General features: G+C 41.6%; 1 protein-coding gene across 4 annotated transcripts in view; it reads left to right on the top strand.

The window, feature by feature from the left end:
• Nucleotides 1-14,163, top strand: part of Fhip1a (FHF complex subunit HOOK interacting protein 1A) — a 252,515-nt gene that overhangs the window by 70,856 nt on the left and 167,496 nt on the right. For all 4 annotated transcript variants that reach the window (XM_087628641.1, XM_087628644.1, XM_087628636.1 and 1 more), the window contains 1 exon segment: nt 8,207-8,328. The gene's annotated coding sequence lies outside the window, so the exon portion shown is untranslated.

Here is a 14,163-nt window from a genome sequence, read left to right as displayed (position 1 = left end):
TTTGATTGTGAGGGGTTGCTGTCTCCTCCAGGGTACTTAGTAAGCAATTAATTGATTAAAGTGAGGAAGGCAGGTTAGGATTATCTATTGACAGGTAGAACATCTTTTTACTCTAGCTTCGAGCAGGCGTGTTACTGGTTACCCCAAAGTGTGTCCAGTTTTGAAGATCAAAGTCCTGTTAATTCCCCTTTCCTTTTGTTATAACCAAAGGTACTATATTTCAAACTTTGAAGCTGTGTCTATGTAGGTTAAACACAAAATCTCTTCTGGTAAGTTGTAGGAAGTGATCTTTTATATTGGACTATTGCAGAAAAGTTGTGATGTCAATGAGTGGTTTACCATTTGGATCTTGGCCGGTTTTTCGGTCTACAGAGCTATGTGAAGGTGCGTTTGCTCTCTGACCTGGATTCTTAGCTTTACCTGCCCAGAGATGGGAAATAATATACCCAATACTAAGAAAGCTTGACTTCCCCTCCCTGCCGTGTTTATGAGTAGCCATGGTCATAAGTGATTATAGCCCAATACCTATCTTGAGCTGCCTGTCTCCCTCCCTCCCTCCCTCCCTCCCTCTCTCCCTCCCATCATGTGTAGTCCAGGCTGACTTCTGATTCATGAGCCTCCTGGCTCAGCTGAAATTAAAGATGTCACCAGGTCAGGGATGTCTTCCTTCTCTATACTATAAATGTCATTCGCTCATCTTATGATAAACTCATCAAACCTACTAATCACTAACAGAATTGTGCAGGATAAATTATTGTAGTAACGAGTATAGCTGACTGCTTCTCTGTCACTGGGCATTTAAATGTTTTCCATTATTAAAATTACAGTACTTTTTATTTTCTTAAAAATATTTTTCCTTGCAAATTTTCTCCAGCTTTACATCTACTGTGATGTCGAATGATACTTTGTGATTTTTGCCTCATATTTACACTAGCGTTACCTTCCGCGCCTCCAAGCACTCGGGGTGTAGTCATGTTAGAAACTCTTATTTCTGTCTGGATACTCCGGCTTATTTGTTGCGCAATAGCGATGGAGTCATGTCAGTGTTGTAAGACTCGCCTCTTTGTTAGGCGTGATGATAGACACATCTGTCTGAGAACAGAGTAGACTTTGGCCAGGGAGAGCGAAAGTTAACCTTTCAAACTTCCTTTTTTTTTTTTTTTTATTAACTTGAGTATTTCTTATATACATTTCGAGTGTTATTCCCTTTCCCGGTATCCGGGCAAACATCCCCCCCTCCCCCCTCCCCTTCCTTATGGGTGTTCCCCTCCCAACCCTCCCCCCATTGCCGCCCTCCCCCCACCAGTCTAGTTCACTGGGGGTTCAGTCTTAGCAGGACCCAGGGCTTCCCCTTCCACTGGTGCTCTTACTAGGATATTCATTGCTACCTATGAGGTCAGAGTCCAGGGTCAGTCCATGTATAGTCTTTGGGTAGTGGCTTAGTCCCTGGAAGCTCTGGTTGCTGGGCATTGTTGTACATATGGGGTCTCGAGCCCCTTCAAGCTCTTCCAGTTCTTTCTCTGATTCCTTCAACGGGGGTCCTGTTCTCAGTTCAGTGGTTTGCTGCTGGCATTTGCCTCTGTATTTGCTGTATTCTGGCTGTGTCTCTCAGGAGCAATCTACATCTGGCTCCTGTCGGTCTGCACTTCTTTGCTTCATCCATCTTGTCTAATTGGGTGGCTGTATATGTATGGGCCACATGTGGGGCAGACTCTGAATGGGTGTTCCTTCAGTCTCTGTTTTAATCTTTGCCTCTCTCTTCCATGCCAAGGGTATTCTTGTTCCCCTTTTAAAGAAGGAGTGAAGCATTCACATTTTGATCATCCGTCTTGAGTTTCATTTGTTCTAGGCATCTAGGGTAATTCAAGCATTTGGGCTAATAGCCACTTATCAATGAGTGCATACCATGTATGTCTTTCTGTGATTGGGTTAGCTCACTCAGGATGATGTTTTCCAGTTCCAACCATTTGCCTACGAATTTCATAAAGTTGTTGTTTTTGATAGCTGAGTAATATTCCATTGTGTAGATGTACCACATTTTCTGTATCCATTCCTCTGTTGAAGGACATCTGGGTTCTTTCCAGCTTCTGGCTATTATAAATAAGGCTGCAATGAACATAGTGGAGCACGTGTCTTTTTTATATGTTGGGGCATCTTGTGGGTATCTGCCCAAGAGAGGTATAGCTGGATCCTCAGGCAGTTCAATGTCCAATTTTCTGAGGATCCTCCAGACTGATTTCCAGAATGGTTGTACCAGTTTGCAATCCCACCAACAATGGAGGAGTGTTCCTCTTCCTCCACATCCTCGCCAGCATCTGTTGTCCCCTGAGTTTTTGATCTTAGCCATTCTCACTGGTGTGAGGTGAAATCTCAGGGTTGTTTTGATTTGCATTTCCCTTATGACTAAAGATGTTGAACATTTCTTTAGGTGTTTCTCAGCCATTCGGCATTCCTCAGCTGTGAATTCTTTGTTTAGCTCTGAACCCCATTTTTTAATAGGGTTATTTGTTTCCCTGCGGTCTAACTTCTTGAGTTCTTTGTATATTTTGGATATAAGGCCTCTATCTGTTGTAGGATTGATAAAGATCTTTTCCCAATCTGTTGGTTGCCGTTTTGTCCTAACCACAGTGTCCTTTGCCTTACAGAAGCTTTGCAGTTTTATGAGATCCCATTTGTCGATTCTTGATCTTAGAGCGTAAGCCATTGGGGTTTGTTTAGGAAATTTTTTCCAGTGCCCATGTGTTCCAGATGCTTCCCTAGTTTTTCTTCTATTAGTTTGAGTGTGTCTGGTTTGATGTGGAGGTCCTTGATCCACTTGGACTTAAGCTTTGTACAGGGTGATAAGCATGGATCGATCTGCATTCTTCTACATGTTGCCCTCCAGTTGAACCAGCACCATTTGCTGAAAATGCTATCTTTTTTCCATTGGATGGTTTTGGCTCCTTTGTCAAAAATCAAGTGACCATAGGTGTGTGGGTTCATTTCTGGGTCTTCAATTCTATTCCATTGGTCTATCTGTCTGTCTCTGTACCAATACCATGCAGTTTTTATCACTATTGCTCTGTAATACTGCTTGAGTTCAGGGATAGTGATTCCCCCTGAAATCCTTTTATTGTTGAGGATAGCTTTAGCTATCCTGGGTTTTTTGTTATTCCAGATGAATTTGCAAATTGTTCTGTCTAACTCTTTGAAGAATTGGATTGGTATTTTGATGGGGATTGCATTGAATCTGTAGATTGCTTTTGGTAAAATGGCCATTTTTACTATATTAATCCTGCCAATCCATGAGCATGGGAGATCTTTCCATCTTCTGAGGTCTTCTTCAATTTCTTTCTTCAGTGTCTTGAAGTTCTTATTGTACAGATCTTTTACTTGCTTTGTTAAAGTCACACCGAGGTACTTTATATTATTTGGGTCTATTATGAAGGGTGTCGTTTCCCTAATTTCTTTCTCGGCTTGTTTCTCTTTTGTATAGAGGAAGGCAACTGATTTATTTGAGTTAATTTTATACACAGCCACTTTGCTGAAGTTGTTTATCAGCTTTAGTAGTTCTCTGGTGGAACTTTTGGGATCACTTAAATATACTATCATATCATCTGCAAATAGTGATATTTTGACTTCTTCTTTTCCGATCTGTATCCCCTTGACCTCCTTTTGTTGTCTGATTGCTCTGGCTAGAACTTCAAGAACTATATTGAATAAGTAGGGAGAGAGTGGGCAGCCTTGTCTAGTCCCTGATTTTAGTGGGATTGCTTCAAGTTTCTCTCCATTTAGTTTAATGTTAGCAACTGGTTTGCTGTATATGGCTTTTACTATGTTCAGGTATGGGCCTTGAATTCCTATTCTTTCCAGGACTTTTATCATGAAGGGGTGTTGAATTTTGTCAAATGCTTTCTCAGCGTCTAATGAAATGATCATGTGGTTTTGTTCTTTCAGTTTGTTTATATAATGGATCACGTTGATGGTTTTCCGTATATTAAACCATCCCTGCATGCCTGGGATGAAGCCTACTTGGTCATGGTGGATGATTGTTTTGATGTGCTCTTGGATTCGGTTTGCCAGAATTTTGTTGAGTATTTTTGCGTCGATATTCATAAGGGAAATTGGTCTGAAGTTCTCTTTCTTTGTTGTGTCTTTGTGTGGTTTAGGTATAAGAGTAATTGTGGCTTCGTAGAAGGTATTCGGTAGTGATCCATCTGTTTCAATTTTGTGGAATATTTTGGATAATATTGGTATGAGGTCTTCTATGAAGGTTTGATAGAATTCTGCACTAAACCCGTCTGGACCTGGGCTCTTTTTGGTTGGGAGACCTTTAATGACTGCTTCTATTTCCTTAGGAGTTATGGGGTTGTTTAACTGGTTTATCTGTTCCTGATTTAACTTCGGTACCTGATATCTGTCTAGGAAATTGTCCATTTCCTGAAGATTTTCAAGTTTTGTTGAATATAGGTTTTTATAGTAAGATCTGATGATTTTTTGAATTTCCTCTGAATCTGTAGTTATGTCTCCCTTTTCATTTCTGATTTTGTTAATTTGGACGCACTCTCTGTGTCCTCTCGTTAGTCTGGCTAAGGGTTTATCTATCTTGTTGATTTTCTCAAAGAACCAACTTTTGGTTCTGTTGATTCTTTCTATGGTCCTTTTTGTTTCTACTTGGTTGATTTCAGCTCTGAGTTTGATTATTTCCTGCCTTCTACTCCTCCTGGGTGTATTTGCTTCTTTTTGTTCTAGAGCTTTTAGGTGTGCTGTCAAGCTGCTGACATATGCTCTTTCCTGTTTCTTTCTGCAGGCACTCAGCGCTATGAGTTTTCCTCTTAGCACAGCTTTCATTGTGTCCCATAAGTTTGGGTATGTTGTACCTTCATTTTCATTAAATTCTAAAAAGTTTTTAATTTCTTTCTTTATTTCTTCCTTGACTAGGTTATCATTGAGTAGAGCATTGTTCAATTTCCAAGTATATGTGGGCATTCTTCCTTGATTGTTATTGAAGACCAGTTTTAGGCTGTGGTGGTCTGATAGCACGCATGGGATTATTTCTATCTTTCTGTACCTGTTGAGGCCCGTTTTTTGACCAATTATATGGTCAATTTTGGAGAAAGTACCATGAGGAGCTGAGAAGAAGGTATATCCTTTTGCTTTAGGATAGAATGTTCTATAAATATCCATTTGGCTCATGACTTCTCTTAGTCTGTCTACATCTCTGTTTAATTTCTGTTTCCATGATCTGTCCATTGATGAGAGTGGGGTGTTGAAATCTCCCACTATTGTTGTGTGAGGTGCAATGTGTGTTTTGAGCTTTAGTAAGGTTTCTTTTACATATGTAGGTGCCCTTGTATTTGGGGCATAGATATTTAGGATTGAGAGTTCATCTTGGTGGATTTTTCCTTTGATGAATATGAAGTGTCCTTCCTTATCTTTCTTGATGACTTTTAATTGAAAATTGATTTTATTTGATATTAGAATGGCTACTCCAGCTTGCTTCTTCTGACCATTTGCTTGGAAAATTGTTTTCCAGCCTTTCACTCTGAGGTAATGTCTGTCTTTGTCTCTGAGGTGTGTTTCCTGTAGGCAGCAGAATGCAGGGTCCTCGTTGCTTATCCAGTTTGTTAATCTATGTCTTTTTATTGGGGAGTTGAGGCCATTGATGTTGAGAGATATTAAGGAATAGTGATTATTGCTTCCCGTTATATTCATATTTGGATGTGAGGTTATGTTTGTGTGCTTTCATTCTCTTTGTTTTGTTGCCAAGACGATTAGTTTCTTGCTTCTTCTAGGGTATAGCTTGCCTCCTTATGTTGGGCTTTACCATTTATTATCCTTTGTAGTGCTGGATTTGTAGAAAGATATTGTGTAAATTTGGTTTTGTCATGGAATATCTTGGTTTCTCCATCTATGTTAATTGAGAGTTTTGCAGGATACAGTAACCTGGGCTGGCATTTGTGTTCTCTTAGGGTCTGTATGACATCAGTCCAGGATCTTCTGGCCTTCATGGTTTCTGGCGAGAAGTCTGGTGTGATTCTGATAGGTCTGCCTTTATATGTTACTCTTTCAAACTTTCTTATCTAGATAGGTACTAGGGGACATTTTGGGGGATATTACACATTTTTTGAAAGTCTTTCAGATAAATTACTTTGATCCCCTTTTGACTTTATATTGTCATGCTATGTTAATGATGCTGTTGATTTAGGGTGTGGATTATTTAGCTTAATATGTTTTTATTCTCTTCTGAAAGCAATATATAACTATTTTATAACACTTAGAAGGTGGAAGAGGGAGAGTAGGAGAGATGGCTGACTGGTTAAAAGCCCTTGCTACTCTTACAGAGGGCTTGAGTTGGGTTCTGTTCTTCAGGCATCTCACGAACACCTGTAATTCAGCTCTATGAGACCCAGTGCCCACTTCTGGCCTCTGCGGCACTGCATATATGTGACTTTTCTTCACACTGACATACTTATAGGTAAAAATAATGAAAATAATCTTAAAAGAATATGGAATAATTTTTTGCTACTTTTTGCTGCCTAGCAGATTTCTCTCTCTCTCTCTCTCTCTCTCTCTCTCTCTCTCTCTCTCTCTCTCTCTCTGGCTAGCACTCACATTTTGAAATAAAAGTATACTTTTTGCTTACTTAAAAATTTAAAAGTATTTATTTTCGACATTTCACATATGCATATAATGCACTTTGATCACAGTATAGCTCTTTACCATCTTTTATACCCCTCCCACTCCCTATGGTTTTATTCCTAACGAGTCCCTACCTACCTTCATGACTTAAAAAAAGTATAGGGTTGCTTCTGTGAGTGTGAGATGGGGTTGTTTATTGAACTGTGGTAAAGATAACTGGCTTCCAGTTCCCAGCAACCATTAATCACCTATCCCTCCTAATGAGCCTCTCGAGCCCTTTATTTATCCATGATGGAATGTCAATGGAATCACTTTTTTAGTTGAAAGCCTTGTATAAGTAACCACAGCTTCTGTGATCGTAGGATTGCAATGGTCATACCATGTCTAGGAGATAGCAGTTTATAGCACTTCTCTATATCTATATCTTTTTGTATCTTCTTTCAGGGTGTTCTCTGAGCCTCGGATGAGCATGATAGAGATGTTTCATTTAGGGTGAAGCACTCAACAGTCATTATTAGCTGTTTTACCAGTTATGAGTCTCTCTGCATTAACTATTGATCACTATAAAAGGAAGCTCCTCTGACCTATGCACATTGGAATGGCTAATCTTAGTTATCAACTTGATCTAGAATCTCCTGAGAGAGATACTTCTGGGCTTGCCTGTGGGGATTATTTTGACTAGGTTAATTGAAGTAGAAGACTCATCCACTATGGGTAGCATCATTCCCTAGGCTGGGAATCTAGACTATAAGAAGAAACAGTGAGCTGAGCACAAGTAATCATTGCTTTTTCTGCTTTTTGTCTATGTATGCAGTGTGACCAGTTGTCCTCTTGATACCAGTTAGTGTGTGACTTTCTTGCCATAATAGATTGTATCCTGAAACTGTAAGCCAAAGTAAAACCCTTTCTTTCTGCTGTAGGTTGCTTTTGTCAGGGTATGTTATCATAGCAACAAGAAAAAGTAAGAAAGACAGATATAAACATAAATATTTGAAGACTGTTTGACAACATGTCTATTTAGGAGAACAACAGTGGTCTGTTCTCCTACTAAGCCTATTACCTCCCCAGCCATGGGCTTTTGAGTAGGCTTGCAGAACCAGGATCATTTTCCTCCTATGGGGTGGGTCCCTAACCCAACTAGAAAGCAGTTGGTTACCTTTATCGCCATCATGCCATTACTGCACTAGTGGGCGTATCTTATTGGCAGGTCAGTACTGTAGTTCATAGGGTCCACACTGGGTAAGGCTATTGATGTCTTTTTACCTCAGTGGCCTGCACTGAGGTAAACACTGGCACTATGAAAGATAGCCAGCAGGGAGGAAGCTTGCAGCTCAGTTTCAGCTTAATTTCTCCTTACCCTGCAATCATGAGGTCTGGTGTCTTCACACAATAGGGCCTTACTGTCTAGTTTGGGGGAAGGGGGCACCAAGAACAATGACAATGTCTCTGACATTTCCCCATTTTTTTTCTTTTTGATAAAGACAAATGTGACCTGAGGACACTTACCCAGTACACAAACAGAAGAAATGAAGATTTGTATTTGTAATTTACTAGTGATGACGAGACATTTCTTTCTTTCCTGTAGATTTGGAGTCTTCTGGTGGTTTCAGGACAGATCCAAATGTTAGAGAAGTCCTTTGCGTTCCCCTGAAAGGTGAAGTGAACAAGCACAGCCCGACAGAGCACTACTGGAGAAAGCGCTCACAGGTAATGTTTTCCTTACTGCTTGTTCGTTTGAGTCTGCTGGGAGTCGCCTGGGAGGGGAACCTCAGCTGAGGAATTGCTTTCATCAAAACAGACTGGCCCATGGGGCATTTTCCTGTGTAATGATTGATGTGGCAGGGCCCGCCCACTGTGAGTAGTGCCAGCTGTTGTAGGTGGGCCTCCATTTTATACAGAAAACAAGCCCCGGATAGATCAGGAAGGATTGCTTTTCTGCCTCCGCTTCAGTCTCTGCCTCTGGCTCTCTGCCTTGGCTTCCCTCCGTCGGTGGACTGAGCTGTAACATGAAATAAAACGTCTCCTCTCTGAGTGGCTTTTCTGTCACGGTCTTTATCAGAGCAATGGGAAGCAAACCAGGAGGCTTATAGGGTCACTATTGGTGTGTATCCAATACATTTAACAAACTAGTTTTTAAATCAGCGCTACGTGAATATATCTGCACATCCAGGTGAACATTATCATGTTCAAACAGGTTTTTTTTTTTTTTTTTTGAGAATTTATGCTCTCTTTTCTACTCACATATTTACAAAACATTTTTTTGGGGATGCATTCTGGACCCCCTAATGGCGTTCTTTTAAGCATCCTGTTTTCTGTGGAGGCTTCTCTCAGCACCGTGGCATTGTATTTGAGAAACAAGGGGAATGCTTTTGGAGTAGGATGGTAAGGAGGAACACTACTGTGTTGACCAAAACCAAAAAGAAGAAATAATATAAAGCAAATAGTTTTCCTCTTCTTGTCTCAGTGTGTAACTGAATCCCTAGAAGGGAGTGTGATAATATTGTTTTAAAAAAAAGTGATTAGATGGTGTCATTTACAGAGAAACATTATTTATTTGGTGTATAAATATTGTTGTTCCTTCTTATTAAGATCAATCAATCTGTCATGGTTATAGAAATGTTACTGTATTAATCAGGTTAAATAAGATGATACCAAACTCTCTTATGCTGTATACCTCTCAGGCTTTTTAATTTGCCTCTTGTGAGAGACTCCCTGCAGGTGTTTTTGGAATGTTTCTCAAAACAGTATCAGAGTGCTTGCTAAGATACACATGAAAGGTTTCAAATTACGAGGCTAGCAGTACAGAGGATGCCTAGCATGAGTGAGGCCCTGGGTTCAATCCTTCACACACTTACGAGTCAGATTACTGGATTCCTGTCACTATGCATGTATGTACTTACATATGTGCATGCATGTACGTGTGACTGCATATACATGTGATGTATATATACCTAGACATATCTGTTTCATAGTTATTTACTTGATTTTTGCTTCGAATGCAGTAATTTATTATGCTATTTTGACATAATAAATTTTGTATTTCTGAGTAACTTATAACTTGCCAAATTGAAGATATAATTGGATAAATGTAAATAAACTATTTGAACTGTATAGCTACATTAGAAAGGGAAATGTTTTGCCCTGGATGTAAATGAGCAAGTCTACTTTTTCTCATGTAGATGCCACATACTTTTGTATTAAACATCTACTTCTCTGCCCTAGTAAATCAGGGCAGAGTAACAGGGTGACAGCAGAGGCCCCTGGAACCCATGCTGCCCCACACTGAGCATCCAGTGCAGCATCTCACAGTAGACGTTGTGCTGAGGTTGGGCTGTGGTTATTACGCTCTGGAAAGACATGATGTCTTCTTTCTACTGTCCTAAGAGCTTGTGAAGGCTTCAAACCCTTCAAATGCAAGGAAGTGTTAACATGGAATGAAGTAGCCTCTTTGATAGGCAACCGTTTTCATTTTATTCCTGCAGTTCTTCTGCTATCCTCCGATGGCTTAAAGCACTAGTTCCCAGGGCCTAAGTGGAGTCAACATCTTGACAGTAAACACTGGGCACTAAGGAATCAAAACTCTGGATCCATCCCCAGCTGTTCCCCTGTGCAGACCCTGTTCTTGCCTCTTGGCTCCAGTAGGCAGTATTGTTGAAAGAATGATTCTTAATAGTGTTTTTGGTTTTTTGTTTGTTTGTTTTGTTTTAATGGTTATACTCTATTGTACTTTTAGAAATGAAGTGTTTGCTTTTGGTTTTTTGGTCAAGGTCAGGAGGACATTGGGAGCTGCAAAGAGAATATGAGATATGAAAGCAAATATAATAACAAATATACTTATTTAAGGTTTAAAGTCTAATGGGGATACCTAGAAGTCAGAGAGAACAGCATATGTGTAAGGAGTAACAGTGACTTGGGTAATGAAGGGATCTAACACTCATACACGTGTCTTGGGAGGGAAAGATAGCAGACACTGAAGGTGCAGAGCAGGAACACAAATGGTAAATGGATCCGAAAATGGACTTTAAAGCATCGAGGTAGCACAGCATGAAGCGCTTGGTATGGTCCTCAGGAGGTGGGGTCCTGAGGAGGTGCTGTCCTGAGGAGGTGCTGTCCTGAGGAGGTGCTCCCCTGAGGAGGTGTGATCCTGAGGCGGTGTGGTCCTAAGGAGGTGCTCCTCTGAGGAGGTGCTATCCTGAGGAGGTGCTGTCCTGAGGAGGTGCTGTCCTGAGGAGGTGCTGTCCTGAGGAAGTGCTCCCCTGAGGAGATGCTCCCCTGAGGAGGTGCTGTCCTGAGGAGGTGCAGTCCATCAGCAGAATTCATGTTATGAATTTTGGATGTTCTCAGAACACTAAGACAAATGGCAGGCCGACAGAGGCAATTACAGATATTCTGAGTTGTTGAGAGAGAATCACATATTTGAGTATACCATTTGAGGGTTAAGTGCTCCCTAAATAAGAGAGTAGCAGTTATAGCAGCCATGGAATGTGGCCTTGGTGCTAGCATGCCAGGGATCTGAGTCACACAGAACTGTGGGGTGATGGCAATGCCTCTGAGGCTTCTGTGTGAACCAGTGGGTGGCTACTGTAGGAGATGATTTTCAATAACAACTGGTCCTCTAGAGTTGTTTGGGACTAGGGTTTTCTAAGTAAATAACACTAAAGGATCTTCCAAAATGAGTTATGGTTGGGTAGGCAAGCAGCTATAAAAACAAAGCAAAAGAAAACCCCAAACCAACCAACCAAACAAACCAAAAAAGAAAACCTAAAAGTCTGCAGCTTAAACACTTTTATTTGCATACATCATTTTATAATCTCGTAGGCTGGAATCTATATCTACTTTTTTTGTGCCTGAAGTATTTTTGGTGTTTAGCCACTTTGTTTCTTCATACAGCTCGTGAACTTCATGATTTCCTTCCATGTTGTTTGGCTTGTTTCCAGCATTTAATGTCTCTTCTAATGGACCTGAATCGTTTAGAATATTTGTTTGATTATGTGTGCTGTTTACTTTTCTGGGGTTTTGTTTGTTTGTTTTGAGACAGGATTTCATTCAGTCGCTCAGGGTAGCCTTGAACTCATGAAAATCCTTTTGCTTCAGTTTCCCCAGTACAGGGATTACAGGTGTGAGCTATCACACCTGGCACCTGTTTTATTTTCAGCATAATTCTAAAATTACCTTGAGTGCTTGAGTGTTCCTGTCACACTCAGAGAACATCTTTGTCATCACTAATATCTCCATGACAGGAGTTTTCTAAACATTGGCCTCAGATGAGCCCCTTCGTCCTTACTGGGAACTTGTTAGAAATGGCCATTTTGGGGTTAAATCAGAAACCCCTAGGGCAGGGCCCAGTTTGTGTTAATGAGCCATCTTGATTCCAGGGCAGGTTGGAGCCTGACCCTAGACATATTTGATAGCTGTGTGCTGTTGCTGAAGTCACACATCTTCCTTCCCTTGCTCCCCTGAGCTGATAGATTAGGGGTTGTTAACCCTTCAGAGCTTATTCACGGGTTTACCCCCAATCACCTCCTCAAACAAAAACAAAGCACCAAACCCATCAAAGAAAACAAAAACAAACACTTCCCCCTCACACAGCCTCGGGACTCAATAACCTCTGACCTCACTCTCTGCCAGCAGTTTGACTGGTTTCAGGTGACCCAGCTACAGGCAGTCCAGTCAGCTCTCCAAAATAGTTCTCATAGCTGTGGTCTAGACTAGGCAGGTACCTATCCTCCGCTCCAGAGCCGCTGTGGTTTAAATGGCTTCTTTGGGCTTGGTAACTGAAACCCCAAGGCCAGAACTTTATTTGCAAACTGCAATTTGGATTCGTTTTTGTAAAAGCCAACTGTGTTCGACTTCTTTCCTTGAAAAGTCTGATTTTTTTTTTTAATCTACTCAGATTACTCTTTTTTTTTCCCCTGAGACTTTTCCTCCATGGTAAGGCAGCTCGCTGTGAAAAGAGCTTTTTAATCCTTGTAAACTTAGAGGTGTCCTAAGCGTTTGCTCTAGGTAGTCCGTAGGAATCATTTAAACAGTGGTTCTGGGGAGCCCCACTCCTCACTGCCCAGCTCTGTGTGTGGTCTCCATGTTCCTCACTTTCCCTTTTAGTCTTTAAGTGCGTTCACATTGGGTTTGATATTTGCATGTCTTTCTCCTGTCTTTCAGTCTTTTCCCTCTCCCGCCCTTGACTAGAGGAACTTTCGAAGCTTTTGTCTTTTCTGTAGTTTTTCCCTGTACTGTGGACAGAATCCAGGGCCTCGCACATGACAAGAATGTATTCCACCACTGACCTACACTCCCAGCCCCCCAAGTCTTTCCTTTTCTCCACATTTTCCTACAGGAGCCTCCAAGTTCTTTTACTGTACCCATTTCTTTGTGTCTGCTGTGTCCTCTCTTGGATGCCACCTTGACACTAGTCTGTATCAAGGTGTGTTCCTTTCCCACAGCTCTGTCCCTACTCCCAGATGTTGTAATGTAGACACACGTCCAGAACCGAAGCCATTGTTCTCCCCCAGTCTGTGACCCTTTACCAGTTTCCCTGTCTGAACAAGAGGCGCCATCATCTATTAAGCTAATGTTTCTCACATTGTCTTGGCATTTCCCATGTTACAACCCAGTGTTTAGAAGCTCTTGGGTGATTCTTCTGCAAGTGTCAAGATAGATTCTGTTATTTTTGCCATTCCTCTGCAGGGGAGGGAACCAAAGCACACTCGGCCAAACTGTTTTCATGAGGCCACAGAGCTATCCGTGGAGGCAGGATTCAAGCCAGACTGTCTTCCTGCAGAGCACAGGGTCTAACTCCTGTGTTCTCCTTCTGTCCTCTCTTAGGTATTGTCCTAGTTAGGGTTCTTATTGCTGCCATGAAACACTATGACCAAAAGCAACCTGGGGAGACTCATCTGGCTTATACTTCCACATCATAGTCCATCACTGAAGGAAGTCAGGACAGGAACTCACACAGGGCAGGATCCGGAGGCAGGAGCTGATGCAGAGGCCATGGAGGGTGCTGCTTATTGACTTACTCCTCACGGCTGGCTCAGCCTGCTTTCTTACAGAAACCAGGACGACCACCAGGGGTGGCCCCACCCACACTGGACTGGGTCCTTTCCCATCAATCACTAATTAGGAAGCTGCCCTAAAGGCTTGTCTGCAGCCCAGTCTTATGGAGGCATTTATTTTCTCAGTTGAGGTTCCTCTCAGGTGACTCTAATTTATGTCAACTTGACATAAAACTAACCTGTACAGGTGACGAGGCTGGGGATCCAGGATTACTCTTTACCTTCTCATTCCTGCTTGTCGGCTTGAGCTTTTTGACTTCATCTCTCTTCAACTGTGTCTCCTTCTGCGTTGCATTGTAAGGATTCTAGGCTGGTTCTCCTCGTCTCTGCCTCTTCCAGTATAACTGATGGCTCTCTCGTTTATACTCCCCTCTCCTCTTAAATACCCAGAGTGCTGTTCTTCCTAGGGTGGGGTATGATCTGAACACACCGTTTTTAAAACTAGCCCAGTTCTGGTACCGTCAGTTATCATAACGCAGACTTTCTCTAC

The sequence above is a fragment of the Rattus norvegicus genome, chromosome 2 (assembly GCF_021556685.1).
Source record: "Rattus norvegicus strain SHRSP/BbbUtx chromosome 2, alternate assembly SHRSP_T2T, whole genome shotgun sequence".
In the NCBI taxonomy this organism is placed as follows: domain Eukaryota; kingdom Metazoa; phylum Chordata; class Mammalia; order Rodentia; family Muridae; genus Rattus; species Rattus norvegicus.
Note: the sequence above shows the minus strand (reverse complement) of the source record. Positions and strands in the feature narration are given on the sequence as shown.